The sequence below is a fragment of the Cupressus sempervirens genome, chromosome 5 (assembly GCF_028749045.1).
Source record: "Cupressus sempervirens isolate cs-2001-9-10 chromosome 5, ASM2874904v1, whole genome shotgun sequence".
Taxonomy (NCBI): Eukaryota; Viridiplantae; Streptophyta; class Pinopsida; order Cupressales; family Cupressaceae; genus Cupressus; species Cupressus sempervirens.
Genome location: NC_143122.1, coordinates 209,489,861 through 209,513,666, shown reverse-complemented (window position 1 = coordinate 209,513,666; position 23,806 = coordinate 209,489,861). Strand labels below are relative to the sequence as shown.

The 23,806-nt window shown below is 36.2% G+C and overlaps 1 pseudogene; it reads left to right on the top strand.

The window, feature by feature from the left end:
* The window catches only part of LOC149555155 (uncharacterized), a 45,227-nt pseudogene extending 23,072 nt beyond the window's left edge, over positions 1-22,155 (top strand).
* Positions 22,156-23,806: the final 1,651 nt, after the last annotated feature.

Sequence of the window (23,806 nt, the reverse complement as noted above, 5' to 3'; positions counted from 1 at the left end):
TGACCATCAAATTTAACCCTTACTTTTGCTGGCGCAACCCCTCACCGAATTGATTTTGGTTTTGGCAGTCCGACTTCAAGAGGCCATATCTCGCACATTCATACTCCAAATCAGGTGCAATTTTTTTTTAATTTGGGTCAAATTTTCTAACTTTTTTAGTGGTATGGCTATTTTCTTGTTTTGGTGCATGGATTGTTCAAAAATTGCATATTTTGGTGACTGTACCTAGAGAATCCTACATTTTGCAACTTCAAATGCTCTGTACGGGCACATCTGGTGTCGAAAATAGGTTCTATTTTTTTTGAAAGTGCGTATTTTTTAGTCTACTTTCAAAATCTAGCATCAGATTGTAGTGTTGTGTGGACAAAATTGTCACTTTCAGCAATAGGGCCTTTCTTTGCTTTGTAATGCTTCAGTGTTGTAGCACATCGTAAATTTTCAGATTTGTACTCTATTAAGAGGTTGTAAAAAGAAAAATTAGAAGTCCACAAAGGCCAAAATTGGCAAGTGGCTCATTGTAATCACACTAATCACACTACTGATTTAGTGCCCAAAACATCTATTTTGGGGGGGGGGGGGGGGGGGGGGTTTCTTGATTTAGTGAAAAAGGGGGGGTATTCTTGGTGTTGTGTTCTCTCGTTTCTGCAATTTTCTTTCATTTTCTGCATTATGGGCAACTTTAAGTTTCCTAAGTTAACTCCTCATAACTATGCTATGTGGTCTATCAAAATGTTGTATCACTTAATGCATAATGGAGTTTCACAATATGTAGATGGTACTCTTCCTAAACCAGCAGGTGATAATGTATCAACAAGTGAAATTTTTGAATGGGTAGCCATGGATAGAAAAGCCCTAGGTGATATATGTTTGGGGGTAGATGATAAGATCATGTATCAAATCATAAAATGTACTATATCTAAAGAAGCTTGGGATACCCTCGAAAGCCTTTATGGTAAAGTTTATGAAGAGGATGTATTTAAAATTGAAGATGAGCTAGTTTCCTTAGATCCTAAGTCATATGACTCAATACAGGACTTCATCATCAAGGTGAATGAATTAAGGACAAAGCTTACTGATTGTGGAAATTCTATCAAAGATGACAGATTGATCTATCTCATCCATAACAAGCTGCCATCTGAATATTCCACATTTATATCTTCTTTTAACACCTCAAAGACAACCTTAGGGTCTGCCTACAAGAAAGTCACTTTTGATGAATATGCAAAACTGTTGGATGATGAAGAAAAGAAGTTGAAAACAATGGGGATTCTCAAATCGCCTCAGTCTAAAGCATTGGTGGCCAATGAGGGTTCTCAAAATTCAGCTGCACAATCTTCAAACAAAGGAAAGGGTAAGAAGAAATGGAAAAGTAAATATGAGGATGCAGAAAAGACCACACCTCAATCAAATCAACAAGGAAAGTCCTCGAATTCCAAAAAGAAAGTGGACAACAATAAGGAGAAAAAGAAGTGTGCTTATTGCAAGAAATCGGGTTATGAAGAGTATGACTGCTATCTTAAAAAGATTGATGAATTGACCAACATCATGAAGAAACATAATGTTCCATTGCCTAATGCTTACAAGGAGAAGGGATCTTCTTCAGATTCTAAGGGCAAAGGGCAAGCACTCATGGAAAATGCAAAGTCTTCAAAAGAATGGATATTTGACTCAGGTGCCTCATATCACATGGGTTCTTCCAAGGAGGATTTTTCTTCATTGAATCACTAAAAGGTACCGCACATCTTCATGGGGAATGATAGAAAAATGGAAGTTGAAGGAAAAGGTAACGTGGAAATGGAAAATGGAGAATTTCAAGAGGTTCTCTATGTTCCAAATCTAAGTTTGAATCTCCTATCAATCTACCAAGTCACTCACTTTGGAGATGGACATAGAGTTGAGTTCCTTCCAGACTCAATAAAAGTGCATAGTCTTAAAGAAAATTCCTTGGTTGCAATGGGGAAAGTGAATGATCACAAGAGGTTGTACTCTTTCTCACATTTTGTACCCAAGACTCCTTCAAAGGCCTTGTTATCACAATCTCATTCAAACATGCAATCATGGCATGAGCGGTATGGTCATCTTGACTACCACTATCTTCAACAACTTTGCACATACCACATGGTCAAAGGTCTACCTCAAATCAAATTTTCTAAGGGTAAGTGTTCATCAAATTCAATGGATATGCATCCAGAGGGGAAGTCACAAAGAGGGAAGTCTTCTAGAGAAACAAGTGTTCTTCAAATGGTTAACATGGTATTAACAGGTCCTTTTGCATTCAGCCAGGGTCGCTACATACTTACCTTAGTTGATGACTTTTCAAAGTTCACTTGGGTCTACTTTCTGCATAGTAAGGGTGAAGTTTTGGACGCATTACTAGACTTCAAGGCTCATGTAGAACGACAATCTAGAAAGGCCATCAAAGTACTTCACATGGACAATGGAAACATGGATGTGAACAGAAGACTTAAGGACTTTTGCAGACAAGAGGGCATTGATCTTCAGACTCCTTCAGCATTCAGTTCACATAAGACATATGTTGTAGCATTAAGGATTAGAACTCTTAAGTCTGTGGCAAGTTGCATGATTCATGCCAAGTCTCTAGATCCATCATTATAAGTCAAAGCAATCTCAAGTGCCACTCACATTCTTAATCATTCTCCTCATCTAGCCTTAGATGGAAAAACTCCTTTTGAGGCATGGTGCGACAAAAAACCTATTGTGACACACTTCAGAGTCTTTGGTTGTCCTGCATGGGCAAACAGATCTTTAGGGGTTTGCAAGGCACAAACATCTCAGCCTTGTACCTTCATTGGTTATGAAGACAGTGTGAAGGCATATAGACTTCTTGATCCTGAGACACATCAGATATTTGTCGAGAAGGATGTACATTTTGAGGAAAGTTCTTCGAGCTTGTCCTCTACTCCTCTTCACACATCATACAGTGTGGATACTGATAGTGACACCAGTAATAGTCCTTCAATAGATTCAGATACGTGGAGTTCTGTCAACAGATACAGTGAGAGGTCACTTCATCAGTTCAGTCCACATGCATACATCGCCACAGTGATAGGTCCAGAACAACAAGGTACTTTTAGTCTTCTAGATACAGGTTCAGTGACAGATTTGGGGGACAACATTAATGATCTCCCTCTTCTTCTTGATGTAGAATTTCCTTCTTCAATTGTCATGAGGGTTCCAGACTCTCTTGTTCATTCTCTACTTGATCAATCATCACAGGTTGAAGTGAATGTAGATACTTATGATCAACAGTTGCAGCAGGGTTCTTCATCAGTTGCAAAGACAGACAGTTCTTTGGGACAGGTTCTTCAGCCAATTGAGTAGGTTTCAGAGATATCACTTATTCATGGGATTCTTTCCATGCACAGTGGAAGTGTCTCATTTATACCCTTAGCATTGTTTCTTCCTAAGGGGAGGAACACCATTCTGTAGTCTTGGATCAGCTTCTTCACCAGAGCACTCATTGTTCAGCATTCTTCTTTGGAGGGGGAAGCCCATCCTATCTCTCTTCCTCTTCTCATCATTCTCTTATGTATATATTGTATGTATGTCATAATGGGGGGGTCTTGATTACTCCATCCATCAATGCATCCTAACTATCTCTCTTTTTGGGGGAGGGTTTTTCCCATGAGGTTTTCCCTCTTTCCCCATTTTATGAGAGATTTGCATATCATTATGTACATGGGTACCTAACATGGCCTAGTAGCCGGGACCCATCTTACATTTCATCCTAGATTACATAAGCTTAAGGGCATTCCCCTAACTTGCACTTAAGGGGGGGTGTTGGTGTAAATAAGTATTTACTTATTACACTTACTTAAGTTTTACTTAGGTTAATGCATTATTTAATTATTTTACATTATTTTATTATTATTTTAGGTGAGACACTTAGGAGTTTGTGAACTCTCATTGAGTTACGCAACTCTAATTAGGCACATGGTGTCTACAACACAAGAGGATGCATCATTCATTGAGTTGTCATGATGAAAACATAGTTTTCTGCACTCCTCATTTAGCACATGTTGTCTACTCCACTGATTTGTGTGCTACACCATAATACACCCTAAGGTTTTAAGTTTGAAAATTCCTAGTTTGAGTTTCAACGAACGTTTTTTAATGTAAAGGTTTTTTTTTACTATTACCCTTATAATTTGACCCAATTATTTAATCTTCATTTAATATTGACTCTATTAATATTTTCAGATATTACTTTATCCATAGTTAATTAAATAAAATAATATTTTATTTAACTATAAAATCATTTATTATTATAAAATTATTAATAAAATATTTATATATATATATATATATATATATTTTAACAAAAAAAAAATTAATTAAAACAACTTTTATTATAAATATCTAAAAAAAAATTTAAATTATTAAACATTGTTTAAAAAATAAAAATAAAATAAACATTTATAAAAAAAAGCGTCCCTCATTGAGGAGCCGTGCGGCCTTGTCACAGGGTACCGCAAGCCATTGAAAGTCGTGCGGCCCTGTCACAGGGTACCGCAGGCTTTTGAAAGCCATGTGGTCCCCTGCTGACGCAGGTCACCGCCGGCGATACAAACCGCTGGGGGGGGGAAAGAGGGTATGACCCCTCCCATTAAATTCGTTTTTTAAAAATATATATATTTTATTAAAACAATTTGTTTATAAAAAAATTTTATTGATAAACCAATTAATTAAAGATATATATATATATATATATATTTATTGAAAAATTGATTCTTTCTTTATATTGATATAGAAAATATAGTCAATCATCCGAACATTTAATTTAAAATTTCAATCTAAGATACAACCTTTCCCATTTAAATTTTGTATATAGAAGTTTATAGACAAGCATCTAATAAAATTTAATATCGTAATGTTTAAATATTCCTCACAGAGAATTTCAGATTTACAAACCCCAAACATGAAGAAGACAGAAAAGGATAATTGCGTATTTAATCGATAATCAAAAACACAAGACCCTACCTGATCCGAATGCTATTATGCAATCTCCAGGAACTGTAAGAGAATTCGCTCCTCTCAATAACCTTCTTCCGAAAATCTTTCTTTGGTATCAGCCTTCTGAAATTCGCTTCCAAAAGTTCTCTCCCCAAAAATTCCCGTCCAACTTCGTATATCCCAAAAATGAACCCCCAAAGTTGTGATAAGCAATTTCTCCTCAATTTGGGGCACTAATTGTGCATTTACCCGAGAAGACTCTTTGCACAACTCAGTTAACTCCAAATTAACCTTTATTATCTATTCTTCTTCTTTTCCATTCAACTTTCATGCACATTAAGTTGAATTATTAAATAACTTTACTTAATATTCCACTTGACTTCTATTCTTAATTAATTTATTACTTTAAATCTTATGTGCACTTTTAAGAAATTAAAATAACATTATTAATTTCTATAATTTAATCTTTTAATTTAATTCTCATATTTAACTCATGCTTAGATCATGCGATCTAGAATTCTTAATAATTTAATATCTTTCAACTTTTAATTTATTTTAGAACTTAATTGATAACATATTTAATTAATTTAAATAACAATAATATTTAGTAATTATTTAAAAATGAACTCCAAATATATTATTATTAAATTAAATAAATATTATCCTGTTCTAAATTTATCTTTGAACTTTAATCTCCAAATTTAATTAATTAATTAATTAATTAAATATAAAGATATCATAATAATTTTCTATTAAATTAAATCATTAATTAATCTTTTTAATTAGACTTAATTAATAGAAAATACACCAAGGACTCATAAAGCAACATACGAAAACCCATCATAGAAAGATACATACCAAATCAAACAAAAAGGGTTATAATCACGAAATTACATCATTTGATGCATTCGGAGGGTACTTAACTCAGATACTTGTTCTAATTATCAATTAGGACAATTGGCTAAAGGGTTTAGGATTTGGACTTAAGAGTTTATCTCCCCTCTCTTACCATTGAGACAGTGCGATAGGGTATGCTCATCCTGACAATTCAAGGAAGTCGATACCCGGTACCTGCAACCTGCATAAAATCCACGCATGTACAAACACAATATTCTAAGCTAAACAGACAATGGCAGGAAGTGGTGCATCGTGTAGATCCCGACTAGCAGGTGACTACGACTCCCTTCCTTAACCATATCAAAAACACCATACATAAATAAAATAACACGCACAACATACACATGCAGTATGGGGTAAGTATCCATAAGGAGCACATGGAATAATAAACCATCTAACTAATCATCATCGATAATTGAAAACATTTGAATAATCATCATACATGCATGAAATATAGAGTACCAAGTAATCTCATCATATAATAAAGTGAGTGTAAAACAACATCTGATAATCTTTAGAATAATAATACTAATCATCAAACATAAATTGGCCTAAAAGAGTTTGGAAATGATAACAGAAATGTAACTCAAAAATGTAGACTAGGGGCAGGCACTACATCCACCCCCCCTAGACTTAGGCTTACTCCTGGAAGCCTATAAACAAATAGGGATATAAATCTTGTAATCTAGATGGATCCTCCCATGTAGCTGAAGAGTCATTAGTAGGGTCCCATTGGACCCTTACCTGCTCTATGGTTCGACCCCTGAGGGTCAACTCCTACTACTCCAGAATACGAATTGGCTCCAAAGCTAGCTGCCCGTCCTCTACCTGCAATGCATTCCAATCAAGAATATGTACAACATCAGGGATATACTGTCTAAGTACTGAAACATGGAAAACATTGTGAATGCGAGCAAGGTTGGGCGGTAAAGCAAGACGATAGACAACTGGACCAATCCTCTCAAGAATATCGAATGGTCCCACAAAGCGAGGTGCTAGCTTTGAGCCCTTTCCATAATGGATCAGACTCTTCTGCGGATGCACTCTCAAGAAAACCTTCTCTCCCATAGCAAACTTCTTATCTGACCTATGTGCATCAGCATACTTCTTCTGCCTATCCTGTGCCATTGTTAAGTGCTCTTGGATACGCACCACCTGTTGCTCCATGTCACGAAGCATCTCTAGACCCAACAGGATGCGATCCTCAAGGCTATCCCATCTCAAAGGTGTACGAAAAGGGCATCCATATAAGGCTTGGAAATGTGCCATGCCAATAGAACTGTGATACCCGTTGTTGTAAGAAAACTCCACTAGGTAGAGATAGTCCTCCCAATGAGTTTGCCTATCCATCACGTACATCCTTAACATATCTTCGAGAACCTGATTCACTCTCTCTATCTGCCCATCTGTCTTTGGGTGATATGCTGAATTGAAGTTCAACTGTGCTCCAAGATCATGCTGTAGTGATGTCCAAAATGCGCAAGTAAAAACATGATCCCTATCTAAAATGATCTTTCGGGGAATACCATGTAGTCTCACAATGTCACGCATGAAGACATTAGCTACTGAAGCTGCAGTGTAGGAAGACCTGATTGGTGCAAAATGTGCCACCTTGGTCAACTGGTCAACGGTGACCATGATAGCATCATGACGACGAAGAGTCATAGGTAATCCTACTATGAAATCCATAGAGATGATGTCCCACTTCCATGAAGGAACGAGATTCGGTTGCAAAAGTCTTGCCGGATGTGTGTGTTCTGCCTTGACTCTCTGACACTCAAGACATCTAGCCACAAAATCAGCAATGTCGCGCTTCATCCCGGACCAATAGAATAAATGTCCAAATCTGTATGCATCTTCCTGACACTTGGATGTGCTGAGTAAGGTGCACGATGGGCCTCTGATAGGATCAATATGCGAAGCTCATCCAGTAGTGGCACATAGATCCTTCCTGAATGTCTCAAAAGGCCATCTGACTCTAGGACATAGCCTGAAAACTTACCCTCCAAGGGTCTCCCTGAATTGATCTCATTGCACACCTCCAGATACCATGAATCAATGGGGAGTGCTTGAAGTATCTGACACCTCAAATCGACACTAAGAGTCATAGATGATATCACATGTTTCCTGCGACTCAAAGCATCAGCTACAACATTCTCCTTCCCCTGGATATACTTTACCTCAAAGTCATACTCGCACAAAAACTCCATCCAATGCCTTTGCCTAGCATTCAGATTAGGCTGCGTGAATATGTACTGAAGACTATGATGATCGCTATGTAGTTCAAATCTATGTCCCAACAAGAAATATCTCCATCTCACTAAGGAATGAACTACTGCGGCTAACTCAAGGTCATGTGTAGGATAATTCAACTCATGATCCTTGAGTTTGCATGATTCATAAGCAATCACTCGACCATTCTACATTAGAACTGCTCCAATACCCTCAAGGGAAGCATCTGTACACACCATGAAATCACCTTCTGGATCAGGTACTGCTAAGCTCGGTGCATTGGTCAGAAGCTCTTTGAGTTTTTGAAATGCTTCTACACACTTTTCTGTCCACATAAACTTCTTTCCTTTCCTTTGAAGGGAGGTAATAGGATGTGCTATTCTAGAGAAGTTTTGAACAAATCTGTGATAATACCCAGCTACACCCATTGAACTATGAATCTCTGACACGGTAGTGGGTGCAGGCCAATCTACTATTGCTTGGATCTTCATGAGGTCTACAGAGATACCTTCGCCTGAAATAACGTGTCCCAAATATTGTATCTCTGATTGAAATAAATCACACTTTGCCACATTGGCATAAAGTTGATTATCTCTCAAGCACTGCAAAACTAAACTCAAATGTTCCTCATGTTCCTTTTGGGACCTAGAATATATCAGAATATCATCGAGGAACACAAGAACAAATCTATCAAGATAGGAATGGAACACCCCATTCATTAAGCACATGAAAACTGATGGAGCGTTCATCAGCCCAAAGGTTACCACTGTGAACTCATAATGCCCGTAGCGAGTTCGAAAGGTAGTCTTATGAATATCAGCCTCCTTGATGTGAAGTTGATGGTATCCTGACTTAAGATCAATCTTAGAGAACACTATAGCCCCCTTGATCTGATCAAATAAATCATCAATCCTTGGTAAAGGATACCTGTTCTTTATTGTCACCTTATTCAGTTGTCTGTAATCAATGGAAAGGCGCAAAGAACCATCCTTCTTCTTCACGAAGAGCACTAGAGCTCCCCATGGTGATACACTAGGTCGAATACTACCCTTGGCCAAAAGTTCCTCTAACTGCAAACGCAACTCACTTAACTCCTGAGTGGTCATATGGTACGGAGCTCTAGAGATAGGTTTCGCTCCTGGAGTGAGCTCAATGCTAAAATCAATGTCTCTCTTCGAAGGCATGCCTGGAATCTCACTCGAAAAGACATCTGCATACTCCTGTAAAATAGGGTGATCTAGGGTCTTCCTCGTAGAGTCTTCCTCATCAAGCTCATTTACCGTAACAACAAATACCTGACATCCCTTACGAAAGCTTCGCTTTAGTTGCATAGCAGAGATCATCCATAGGGATATAGGCCTCGGTATCCCCACAATCTCAACATCCTTCCCTTGGTCATCCTGACACATAATGGTCTTCTTTCTGCAGTCTATACTAGCCCTATGAGAGCCAAGCCAATCCATACCTAAGACCACATCGTAGGACCCAAGAGGAATAACTCGAAAATTGACTGAAGTCTCAAACCCTCCTATGCTAAGTCCACACTTATGAACTACAAAATCTGTGGAAAATTTAGCGCCTGAGGCTAGTTCCACTTGCCAACCATGATCTTGCTTAACCGACTCCAGCTTACACTTATCAACTAGAGATGGAGAAATGAAAGAATCTGTAGCACCTGAATCAAATAATACAGAGAGAGGTGTACCTTGGATAGCTCCTGTAGTCTCAACTATTGTCCCTTGATGGTCTACCTGACGGTGATCCACTGCTGCAAAAACTCCATGAGATCCACCTACATTTTCAATTGTAGGCTCAGATGCTGCTGGCCTAGGTCCTGAATACTGAGATGCTCGCTATGGGCAGTACACTGCAATATGACCAATCTGTCCACATGAATAACATCCCATGCCTCTACCAGATCCTCTCCCTATAGGTGGTGCATTCGACCGCTGGTGGCTACCCCTGCTAGCAAAAGACTGGCTACTCTGTGCAGGCCGAGATTGCTGATTCTGTTTATTATGTTGAGCATTGCAATTGATCCTAGAGTTGGATCCACTGCCACCACTCTGTGCCTGAGGGTAAAATCCCTTATGCTGTTGAGGCTGCTGCTGAGAAAACTGATTCCTCCTAGGGAAGGGAGGCTTCCTGATTCCACCAGAGTTGTGGTTGCCCTTAGATCCTGCTATAGTAGGCACTCCCACAAATCCTCCTTGCCCAAAGTTGACACTCTGCTCTACCAGGATAGCTCGATGTACCGCATCCTTGAGGGTCTTAGGCTCAAATACCTTAACACCCCCAATAAAATGGTTGTTCAAGCCTTGAATGAAATGTTGTGCCAACTACGCTGGGTTGTCACTGAATCCCAAAAAAGGCATGAGCTCATAGAATTTGCGCTCATACTCTACAACAGTCATAGTGAACTGTCTCAGGTTATGGAACTCATCTGCTCTATGCTGCTTCCATTCCTCTGGTAGGAATCACTCATGAAAACTCTCCAAGAAAATCTCCCAAGTGACACTACCCATGTTAATGCCCAACTTCTTCTCCTCAATAGTCCACCAGGTGGCCCCAAATAACTCTAGATTGGTAATGGAAAACCTCACTTTGACATTATTGTCAAAGTCTTGCATAGCAAAAATCCTGTCAAGGGCAATAAGCCACTGCTCAGCTACATACCTAGAACCTTGCCCATTAAAGGGCTTGATCTTGGACCTCTGAAGGTCCTTCATCTGAGAAGATACTATGGATCTATGTCAATCCCTCTGAGGACTCCTAGACCTGTGTCTATGCTCATGTCCTACCTGGTGTGCTCTATCCTGCTCAAGAATAGGAGGTAAGCGATCAATAAGGGTTTGCATCATTTGCCACAGATCAACCTCCTCAGAGTTGGCATGTCCCTCTTCGTGGTTCTCTTCCTGATGTTCACTGACATGCTCTTCCCTATTCTCTTCCTAAATGGGGCTCTCGTGGATAGACTCATGAACACTAATATCTCTACCTCATCCACGGCCAAGGCTACGGCCTCTAACGGAAGATCTCATCCCAGATACCATCCTACAATAATATCCAAGACACAAGATGCTAAAATAACCATGAAACATACTACTGAAACACATAGATAGAAGACACATGTTTTGCAAACAATATATTTTCAATTTTCAGTTTACCTATAATTTCAGTTTTTGAAGACTTAAGTGTTGAAGTATAAAAAAAAAAATAGGTAACTAATAGTTTACATAATGTTTCAGTTCAACTAGTTACAAGTTTCAATTTAAGGTTTGCATTTTTATTCAACTAGTTAACACTCGTGGCGTTCCAATATACCCAGAGCTCCCAATGTAGAAACTCGGGCTCTGATACCAGATGTAACGCCCTACCAAGGGATCCAAAAGAATTAACCTAAAGTTTCACTAAGTTTGCTAAACATTTTTTTTTTTTAAGTAAGAAAATATAACATACACATCAAACACATAGTAGCGGAAGCAATAACATGTAATCATCGAAAAACATACATTGCAAGTTACATTTTTTAAAGATCCCAAGATGTGGAGTCACATTTAAATTTAATTAAATCTAAGTCTAACAACTATCACATACATATGAAAGAATAATCAGAAAGTCCCATGTCCATAATATACATTTGTTCCGAATGCCTCTCGGCGAATTAATTCGGAATGCTCAATCATCCACTGTACAAGTCACAGGGTATGAAAGGCTTAAAAGAATATACACATGTAAGGATCAAGATACAACATCCTCAAATCCATGATACAAAGTATAGTAAAAATATATGAAACTATTCACCATACATGATACATCCATACATCCATAATGATAAAACATCTATCATAAAATCTAACCATCCATCATAATAATCCAAGAACATAGTGAAGGTAAATGCCAATCATGAAAAACTCCAGCCACGGTGACCACAGAACAGATCTCAATGGTAAGAGTAAAAGCACTACCACCCGACCGCGTGGAACCTAAATGGTCCACTCCCACCGTGCTGAGGAGATAGTCTCAAGTCCCAAATAGGATAATGAAACCTATAATCATAAATACTCTCTAAGTCCAGGAAATCCTATAAGTATGCTAACTCAAGGGTTCTTAAAAAGATCGACATCTAAATCCCATAGGTACCACAAGACACGTAGGAAACCTAATATGCAAGCGGGAAAGTGTCATCGCAAAAGTCATGTAGAAGTTACCCGAGCAATCCCTTAGGAATCCCGGGTCCCTACTGATCCTGCGGCCACTAATATCCTCTCGTACTAACGAGGCCTACTATGGAATGCAAGGTTGTAACCAAGTGTTCTCTCTACCCCATCCTAGTCTGTACTAGCACTCAAGGCATGGGAGAGAACATACAATTATCTTGTTAGGTTCATTTTCTCTCATTTAGTGTAAATGTTTTCACTTATTAAAAATGACTTACAATGGGTTTCTCAAGGCAGCCTCTTAGGGCTCCGACCCCCATTGTAAGCCACTTCTCGACTCTACACATAGATAACCTACCCTAGGCTCATGAAATCATACATCAAAGAATCATAATAAAACCACCTCAGTCCTATACAAGCAACTGAAAAACATCATAAAAGATAATCCACAAAAATTACATCAGTTCTTCATGAGCAACAGATAATATCAAATAGTAATCATATGATCACGACAGTTCTCTATCAGCAACTGAAGGCATCAATGATAAGTCACAAAATCCAATGGTTCTCCAATGAGCAACCAGAAAGTATCCCAATAGTAAATTACAATACTGATCGAAGACTCCAAAAATGGTCAAGTCAACACATGACATCATCAAGAACATAACAAACACTTCAGTCCTTTCAAGCGATCGAAAAACAATCTAAGTATAACTGATCGAGACTCAAAAATGGTTATCAAATATAACTGATCGAGACTCGAAAATGGTTAAGTCAGGTATCTCAAATACATACACCTCAGCTTCACACAAGGAAACCAGAAAGCAATAACAAACAGTAAATACATCCATCATAGAGCATACAATCACATTATCTTGGTTGGTTTGAAAAGATCGAGAAGAAATCATCATAACATCACATTCACAAACCCGGGCCTCTGGTAACAACCTAAACTGGTTAATACTAGAACAACCTCAAACACGGATAGTATAACAAAACAATATAATATGATTCAGTTCATAGTTCGGGTTTGTTTCCATAATACACCCTAAGGTTTTAAGTTTGAAAATTCCTAGTTTGAGTTTCAACAAACGTTTTTTAATGTAAAGGTTTTTTTTTACTATTACCCTTATAATTTGACCCAATTATTTAATCTTCATTTAATATTGACTCTATTAATATTTTCAGATATTACTTTATCCATAGTTAATTAAATAAACTAATATTTTATTTAACTATAAAAGCATTTATTATTATAAAATTATTAATAAAATATTTATATATATATATATATATATATATTTTTAACAAAAAAAAAATTAATTAAAACAACTTTTATTATTAATATCTAAAAAAAAATTTAAATTATTAAACATTGTTTAAAAAAATAAAAAAAACATTTATAAAAAAAGCGTCCCTCATTGAGGAGCCGTGCGGCCCTGTCACAGGGTACGGCAGGCCATTGAAAGCCGTGCAGCCCTATCACAGGGTACCACAAGCTTTTGAAAGCCGTGCGGCCCTGTCACAGGGTACCGCAGGTTTTTGAAAGCTGTGCGGTCCCCTGCTGACGCAGGTCGCCGCCGGCGATACAAACCGCTGGGGGGGGAAGAGGGTAAGACCCCTCCCATTAAATTCTTTTTTTTTAAATATATATCTATTTTTAAAACAATTTGTTTATAAAAAAAATTTATTGATAAACCAATTAATTAAAGATATATATATATATATATATATATATATATATATTTATAAAGATATTAAAATAATTTCTTTATTATATATATATATATATTTATTTATTTATTTATTTATTTATAAAGATATTAAAATAAGTTCTTTATTATATATATATAAATATATGTATTGAAAAATTGATTCTTTCTTTATATTGATATAGAAAATATAGTCAATCATCCGAACATTTAATTTAAAATTTCAATCTAAGATACAACCTTTCCCATTTAAATTTTGTATATAGAAGTTTATAGACAAGCATCTAATAAAATTTAATATCGTAATGTTTAAATATTCCTCACAGAGAATTTCATATTTACAAACCCCAAACACGAAGAAGACAGGAAAGGATAATTGCGTATTTAATCGATAATCAAAAACACAAGACCCTACCTAATCCGGATGCTATTATGCAATCTCCAGGAACTGTAGGAGAATTCGCTCCTCTCAATAACCTTCTTCCGAAAATCTTTCTTTGGTATCAGCCTTCTGAAATTCGCTTCCAAAAGTTCTCTCCCCAAAAATTCCTGTCCAACTTCGTATATCCCAAAAATGAACCCCCAAAGTTGTGATAAGCAATTTCTCCTCAATTCGGGGCACTAATTGTGCGTTTACCCGAGAAGACTCTTTGCACAACTCAGTTAACTCCAAATTAACCTTTATTATCTATTCTTCTTCTTTTGCATTCAACTTTCATGCACATTAAGTTGAATTATTAAATAACTTTACTTAATATTCCACTTGACTTCTATTCTTAATTAATTTATTACTTTAAATCTTCTGTGCAATTTTAAGAAATTAAAATAACATTATTAATTTCTATAATTTAATCTTTTAATTTAATTCTCATATTTAACTCATGCTTAGATCATGCAATCTAGAATTCTTAATAATTTAATATCTTTCAACTTTTAATTTATTTTAGAACTTAATTGATAACATATTTAATTAATTTAAATAACAATAATATTTAGTAATTATTTAAAAATGAACTCCAAATATATTATTATTAAATTAAATAAATATTATCCTGTTCTAAATTTATCTTTGAACTTTAATCTCCAAATTTAATTCTTTTATTTAATTAATTAATTAATTAAATATAAAGATATCATAATAATTCTCTATTAAATTAAATCATTAATTAATCTTTTTAATTAGACTTAATTAATAGAAAATACACCAAGGACTCATAAAGCAACATACGAAAACCCATCATAGAAAGATACATACCAAATCAAACAAAAAGGGTTATAATCACGAAATTACATCATTTGATGCATTCGGAGGGTACTTAACTCAGATACTTGTCCTAATTATCAATTAGGACAATTGGCTAAAGGGTTTAGGATTTGGACTTAAGAGTTTATCTCCCCTCTCTTACCATTGAGATAGTTCTATAGGGTACGCTCATCCTGACAATTCAGGGAAGTCGATACCCGGTACCTGCAACCTGCATAAAATCCACGCATGTACAAACACAATATTCTAAGTTAAACAGACAATGGCAGGAAGTGGTGCATCATGTAGATCCCGACTAGCAGGTGACTACGACTCCCTTCCTTAACCATATCAAAAACACCATACATAAATAAAACAACACGCACACCATACACATGCAGTATGGGGTAAGTATCCATAAGGAACACGTGGAATAATAAACCATCTAACTAATCATCATCGATAATTGAAAACATTTGAATAATCATCATACATGCATGAAATATAGAGTACCAAGTAATCTCATCATATAATAAAGTGAGTGTAAAACAACATCTGATAATCTCTAGAATAATAATACTAATCATCAAACATAAATTGGCCTAAAAGAGTTTGGCAATGATAACAGAAATGTAACTCGAAAATGTAGACTAGGGGCAGGCACTACATCCACCCCCCCTAGACTTAGGCTTACTCCTAGAAGCCTATAAAAAAATAGGGATATAAATCTTGTAATCTAGATGCATCCTCCCATGTAGCTGAAGAGTCATCAATAGGGTCCCATTGGACCCTTACCTGCTCTATGGTTCAACCCCTGAGGGTCAACTCCTGCTACTCCAGAATACAAATTGGCTCCAAAGCCAGCTGCCCATCCTCTACCTGCAATGCATTCCAATCAAGAATATGTACAACATCAGGGATATATTGTCTAAGTACTGAAACATGGAAAACATCGTGAATGCAAGCAAGGCTGGGCGGTAAAGCAAGACGATAGGCAACTGGACCAATCCTCTCAAGAATATCAAATGGTCCCACAAAGTGAGGTGCTAGCTTTGAGCCCTTTCCATAATGGATCGAACTCTTCCATGGACGCACTCTCAAGAAATCCTTCTCTCCCATAGCAAACTCCCTATCTGACCTATGTGCATCAGCATACTTCTTCTACCTATCCTGTGCCGTTGTTAAGTGCTCTTGGATACGCACCACCTGTTGCTCCATGTCACGAAGCATCTCTGGACCCAATAGGATGCAATCCTCAAGGCTATCCCATCTCAAAGGTGTACGACAAGGGTGTCCATATAAGGCTTGGAAAGGTGCCATGCCAATAGAACTGTGATACCCGTTGTTGTAAGCAAACTCCACTAGGTAGAGATAGTCCTCCCAATGAGTCTGCCTATCCATCACGTACATCCTTAACATATCTTCGAGAACCTGATTCACTCTCTCTATCTGCCCATCTGTCTCTGGGTGATATGCTGAACTGAATTTCAACTGTGCTCCAAGATCATGCTGTAGTGATGTCCAAAATGCGGAAGTGAAAACATGATCCCTATCTAAAATGATCTTTCGGGGAATACCATGTAGTCTCACAATGTCACGCATGAAGACATTAGCTACTGAAGCTGCAATATAGGAAGACCTTATTGGTGCAAAATGTGCCACCTTGGTCAACCGGTCAACGGTGACCATGATATCATCATGACGACGAAGAGTCATAGGTAATCCTACTATGAAATCCATAGAGATGATGTCCCACTTCCATGAAGGAACGAGATTCGATTGCAAAATTTTTGCCGGATGTTGGTGTTCTGCCTTGACTCTCTGACACTCAAGACATCTAGCCACAAAATCAGCAATGTCGCACTTCATCCCGGACCAATAGAATAAATGTCGCAAATTTGCATGCATCTTCTTAACACCTGGATGTGCTGAGTAAGGTGCACGATGGGCCTCTGATAGGATCAATATGCGAAGCTCATCTAGTAGTGGCACATAGATCCTTCTTGAATGTCTCAAAAGGCCATCTGACTCTAGGACATAGCCTGAAAACTTACCCTCCAAGGGTCTCCCTGAATTGATCTCACTGCACACCTCCAGATACCATGAATCAGTGGGGAGTGCCTGAAGTATCTGACACCTCAAATCGACACTAAGAGTCATAGATGATATCACATGTTTCCTGCGACTCAAAGCATCAGCTACAACATTCTCCTTCCCCTAGATATACTTTACCTCAAAGTCATACTCGCACAAAAACTCCATCCAACGCCTTTGCCTAGCATTCAGATTAGGCTGCGTGAATATGTACTGAAGACTACGATGATCGCTATGTAGTTCAAATCTATGTCCCAACAAGAAATGTCTCCATCTCACTAAGGCATGAACTACTATGGCTAACTCAAGGTCATGTGTAGGATAATTCAACTCATGATCCTTGAGTTTGCATGATTCATAAGCAATCACTCGACCATTCTGCATTAGAACTGCTCCAATACCCTCAAGGGAAGCATCTATACACACCATGAAATCACCTTTTGGATCAGGTACTGCTAAGATCGGTGCACTGGTCAAAAGCTCTTTGAGTTTCTGAAATGCTTCTACACACTTTTCTGTCCACAGAAACTTCTTTCCTTTCCTCTGAAGGGAGGTAATAGGATGTGCTATTCTGGAGAAGTTTTGAACAAATCTACGATAATACCTAGCTAGACCCATGAAACTATGAATCTCCAACACAGTAGTGGATGTAGGCCAATCTACTATTGCCTGGATCTTCGCAGGGTCTACAGAGATACCTTCGCCTGAAATAACGTGTCCCAAATATTGTATCTCTGATTGAAAGAAATCACACTTTGCCGCATTGGCATAAAGTTGATTATCTTTCAAGCACTGCAAAACAAGTCACTTTCATACTATCTAAACAAGTACACAATAATATTAGTCTACCTTGGTACATAACAATGTTGGTCTGTTATGTACTATAAATCTCTTTTCTTTGGAAGATATCCAATTTTATACCGACATCATGAGATATTCAAATTTCCATGTCTTCTTTTCCTTTCATTATACCACATAGTATTGGTATTTATATTGTCATTAAAGGACTAGCATTTCTCTCCCAATATGAATTTCTATAATTATAAGAAAAATTTGAGGTGCCATTTATTTTCCCTAAACCCTCTCATGGTGTATTCTTTGAATCTTCAATCATATTTATAGTCGCCTCTATTTTTAAAGAAACAATGGTGCCACAACATTTGGTTGGCTATTGTTGATCCTAAACTTAACCATTTAACCTGGAGAATTCATTTTGACAGTTTATTATGGGTTTTCACTGTTGGTATATGTGTATTTTGGACCCTCATCATCCTAAAAGAAACTAGATTCTTTCAAACACCTCTTCTAGTTTTTTCATTGTCCTCAAAACCTGTGGAGTTGGATAAATGACTATTGTCTCATTTTGTATAAAACATATTTTTGATCATTTTATTTTTTTAGTGGGTTGTCCCCACATCCCTTTTATGTATGCCCTAATCTAGGATTCTTTTAGGATGGAGATTTATCATTCTTTATGGAAAGATACGAAATTGTTAAATTTCTTAAAGTTCTATTAACATTTATATTTCACATTTTACAACAACTTGTATTTCTAATAATATTGTTGCACTATCACCAACTACTCCTTGGAAAATAATTCTTCTTGCAATCGATCCCCACTTTGTGCTTCTAATATTATGAAATCTCTCTACCTCCTTCAAAGCCATCTTTTGGTGGTGGGATTCACTATGTTGTCACTAAAAAATGGTAATGGATAACCAAACTCCTATTTTGGGCTCCTCATATTTTCTATAGAGATTCCACTTGTGTGTAAAGAAGATAAAGACAAGAGGAAAAGTACCTAATGATGACAAGTAGTCCATTCCTAACACCACCTTGGACCCCACTAATTAATGGAGAAAATAAAATGACTAGAAACCCCATCTGCCTACCTTTATTTTTTTAAAAAAATTTATTATTATTTTTATCTCATTTCTTATTGGGATTTCAACATTTCACTTATGTTTCTTTCTTTAGGTGTAACTTCAAGGACTGACCTCATGCCCTTTTTTGATGAAAACATATATATTTTTATAAATCTATAGAAAATGATAAATGTATTTATATATTAAAAGTAGCCAGGGAGAGTATACATCTTATAATAATAAAATCAAGTGAATTTGGACAACATTTCAAAGCATGACCAATAACTTATATTTAGCAAAGAATACTTTTATTTCTTATAATTTAATAAACATAAGTATAATTATTTGAGGACCAAACAATCACATGCAAAGTGTGTTAGTCATATATTCCTAAGAAAACTTTTCTTCTTGAAATTACTTGTTTCATAATTAAACCAACTTGAATTTCATTAGTCTTGAGCAATGCTAATATTCTTGGTTATTTCAATTTGTTTTTTGTATTTGGTAATTTAATGTTGACATTTCATTATGTGGGAAAGAAAATTTAGTCTTTGAGCATTTTACAGTGTTAAGTTACCTCATGAATTGTGATGATAAAATAAAATTTCACTAATTGTTGCACTCAAATAATATTTTAATGATATGTCAATATGTTACCATACGGATTTATTAAATTTTTTATGACCACGTGTATATTTTACAAATGTAAACTTCTAATGTACAATGTATATGTATATATATGTGTGTATGTATATACATACATACATACATACATACATATGTATACATACATATATACACACATATATGTGTATACATACATATATAATCACTACTAACAGCTTTAATATCATAACTATGAGTAATATAATATAAAAAATAGAACATTATAACTATCAAAATATAATCTAATATTGTATCCCTAATTCTCAATTCCACAAACAAAGTTAATGATTCTCAAGTCCCACCAACCATTCCACAACGTACAATGGTTAACCAAAAACCCAAAGGCTTTCTGCAAATTGCCTACAATATGATTGTTGCACATTGCATTACATTCATTTTTGTACTTGAGGTTTGTTGTTTCTCGCTTGTATGGTTTTAGGTTTTTAGTATTTTAGTTTGTTTTTTCTATTATAATTGTTTTGTAACTAATTTTTATTATTATTTTTTATTAACAAAATAATTGTAGTTCATTCTTAATCCTTTCATCAACACTAGCTTTCAACTTAATAGAACAATTTATCTAGATTTCAATTGGATGGCAATCACTCTGCTATGGAAACATGATAAGACAAAGCCCCTATTTGTTCCACGCGACTTAAACATTGCACACTCTCAGTCTAAATGAAGCCACTGCAAGCAAACAAAGCCCACACAGTCAAACAAATTAAACTCACGCCCTTTTTAAAAAGGAATCAATGCCAAGTGACCATCGACATTTTTTTCAAAGGAACTCACAAAAACCGTCTCGTAGAGAAGATGAAATTAGGCAGAGGCATTAGCAGCAGACGTTTTATAAAGCAGATCCACATTTGCACAGCGAGAAGCCACAGCCCAGGCATGAGGAATAAAAAGTAGTGCTAGTAGCCAATATGAATAGTTCATGCATTCAAGGGAGTAGCCAGTAGTTTTCAAAATAAGCTCCAATGTAAAAGGCAAGAAGCATAAAGGAAATTCCACACACAAAGCAAAAAAGAGCTCTCACGCATCAGAGGAGGTCTGCATTCTAAAAATGTGCAAATTCATATATCCCACATTGGGTGGGTGAAGTTATATTTAGTTGTTTAAATAGAAGATTACTCACTTAACTTCGTGTCTTAAAGAAAAAGGTTTTTGAAAGCCAAGTACACGCGTGGCCCTGTGGTCGGCTAGCTAGATGGAGGAAAGAAGACCAAATTTTGACCAAACATGCAATTCAAGTATGATGACATCAGCAAGTTGATGCACCGAGAAGTTAGAAAATTTGGGATGGCGCTATGGCACCATTGGAAAATAGCAAGGTTTTTTGATAGCGACATAGTGCCTTGCCAAAAAAGGTCCCAAGGTGATGTGGCGGTGTCAGCAAGTGAAAGTCTAGACACGAACCCATGCGCTGGCAGAGTATTGGGCAGGAGAGTTCAAAAATTGAATTCAAATTAAAGTGTAGCGGTGACTGTTATTCAAACTATTTAAAGTCAGTGAGGAGTCACAGAACTGCTATGGAGAAGAGAACGGAAACGAAAATGTCTGAGGGCTCCACAACAGTGCGAAAAGAAGGGCCCACATCACACCTAAGCAGTCAAAGCTTAGTGTGTGATGTTTAAGGGTGGCCCATTGGAAATGGGCTGCTCCAAATTTTTCATCTTCCCTAGGAAATCCTGAAGACTGAGAGTTCTATGGCAGTGGAAACAATTATTTGATGCTTAAAATTTAGTTTTTTTCATTTGGGATTTTGTTTTAAGATAGAATTTTGCTTCTACCGTGCTCTAAAAATCAATGTATATATAATATCATGGGTTTTGCAGGTCTTATTTCTACACTGTTACTCTGGTGATATGACCCTATGGACATCTTTATTGATTTTTGTTGCATATTTCTTTCAAACTGTTAATGTTTTGTACGCCCAGCAGCTCTTAGAAGGCTTGCAGCCATTGGCTTGGAACTTGATGTGGGTTGGAGTTGTGTTGTTTTGTGTTTGAATTGGGGGGAATTTTTATCACCATTATCTCTTTTCAAGGCTCAGAAAGGATGGGAAAATGGGATATGTGGTGCCCAGTGGAGGTTTGTTTGATTTGGTGGTTTGCCCACATTATCTTTTTGAGATTGTTGATTGGATGGGATTGGCTGTCATCTCTCAAACTCTCTACAGCTGGGTATCTGTGTTTTGGACATTGTTGTACTTGGCTGGTAGAAGCTATGCCACCAGACAATGGTATTTGGAGAAAATGGAAAACTTACCCAAGCAAAGAAAAGCGCTTTTTCCTTTCATATTTTGAATCTTGTAATTTGATTGAAGTATTAGTTTGCTTTTTCATACACTTAATTTATGTCATTCTCATCGTCATACCATGTCTAATACTATATAGTAATTCCACTCCTATAAGGTGTAATAATTAGGCTCATAGGAAGATATACTTGTGTAAACTATTAAAGGGGGGAGAATATTTTGAGTAATAGAATAGTTATTTCTTTTCACATACAATATATTCACAAAGAAAAATGGCATATGTCAATATTCACAAAGAACCTACCTAAAAACTTTTATGATAAAACTGAAAATGGTGGCACGCAATAGTAAAATGAACAACAACAAAACAAGATTTAGGTTGTATTTTGATGACTTTTTGTCTCTTAATTATGGGGAAAACTATATTCTTTGTTCGACATTATTAATGATAGAATGGTTATGATAATAAGAAACAGTTACACTTGCTTAAATTTTGTTGACCTCTCTTCTACTGGAGAAGAGCTAAAGAAGATGAGTTTAAGAGAGATTTCTTTTTTGATAAACAAAACTCTGATTGTCATAAAGTTGTTTCTTGTCTATCATAATCAAAAGCCTTCTAGAAATATCCTACTCAAATTTTGAGCAGATTAATACAACATAGTGGATATCTATTTGCATAATGATTTATTCTTTATAGCAATTCAAACTTTCAACTTAAATAATTTGAATCTAACTATGGAGTATGGCCAACAACTAAAATCTATAGCTTTCTTCATGATCAAAATGCAAAGAAAATATTACAAAATTCAGATATCGCAATTTTCCACAATCCACAGTATCTCCATAGTTGTTCTTAAAATGATTGTGTCTTTTTCTCCTTTATCTCTCTCATCTAGATTATGGATCAAACCGTGCGATTTGAAATGTTGATGCAAATAAGAACACTTTATCATTCTAGAAACAACTATGGAAGATAATGACAACTACTTTAATAAATGGGACCTATATAACCTAATATAAAAGGTCCATGGGAATGTAAGAACACTCATCTCTAGAAACTATTTCATAAATTTAAATGTCATACATGGGACAAGGTATCTAGTGTTGATGTATTGGCTACTATTATGCCCAAAACAACAATCTCTAAACAATGCCAATATCAAAAGTAAGAAAAATGTTATACTTATTGATGATTACATAAAGGACCTGAAAAGGGCTTTGGCACTATAGTGTTAAAGGATAGAAAAATGTATAATACCTACTAATAGTAAAGAGAAAATAGTATAAATGCATCTTCACAACTTTGTACCATTTCTACAAGGTTCCTTAGATTCCTTACTTGCACTCCATTGAAATCCAATACTTATAAATGGTTATCAAGAATATCTAAAGAGTATGAATCACCAACAAAGTCATACTATGTAGAGATTATTTAAACAACCAATTAAAGAGATGTTTCCAAATATAGATTTTCATTTGTCACTTTCATACCTAAGTATTGATGGTCCAATATACTCATAACTAGAATCTATGTTTTTTAGAAGTACCCATTGTTATAAAAATTCATGTCTCAAGTGATCCAAACTTTAAGATAGTAGTAAACATCCATTTGTATCAAAATTTTAACAATTATCCTTTTTAAGTGGTAACTAGAGAAACCACCAATGAATCTTCATCATCTACTTGGGCTACTAATGTAA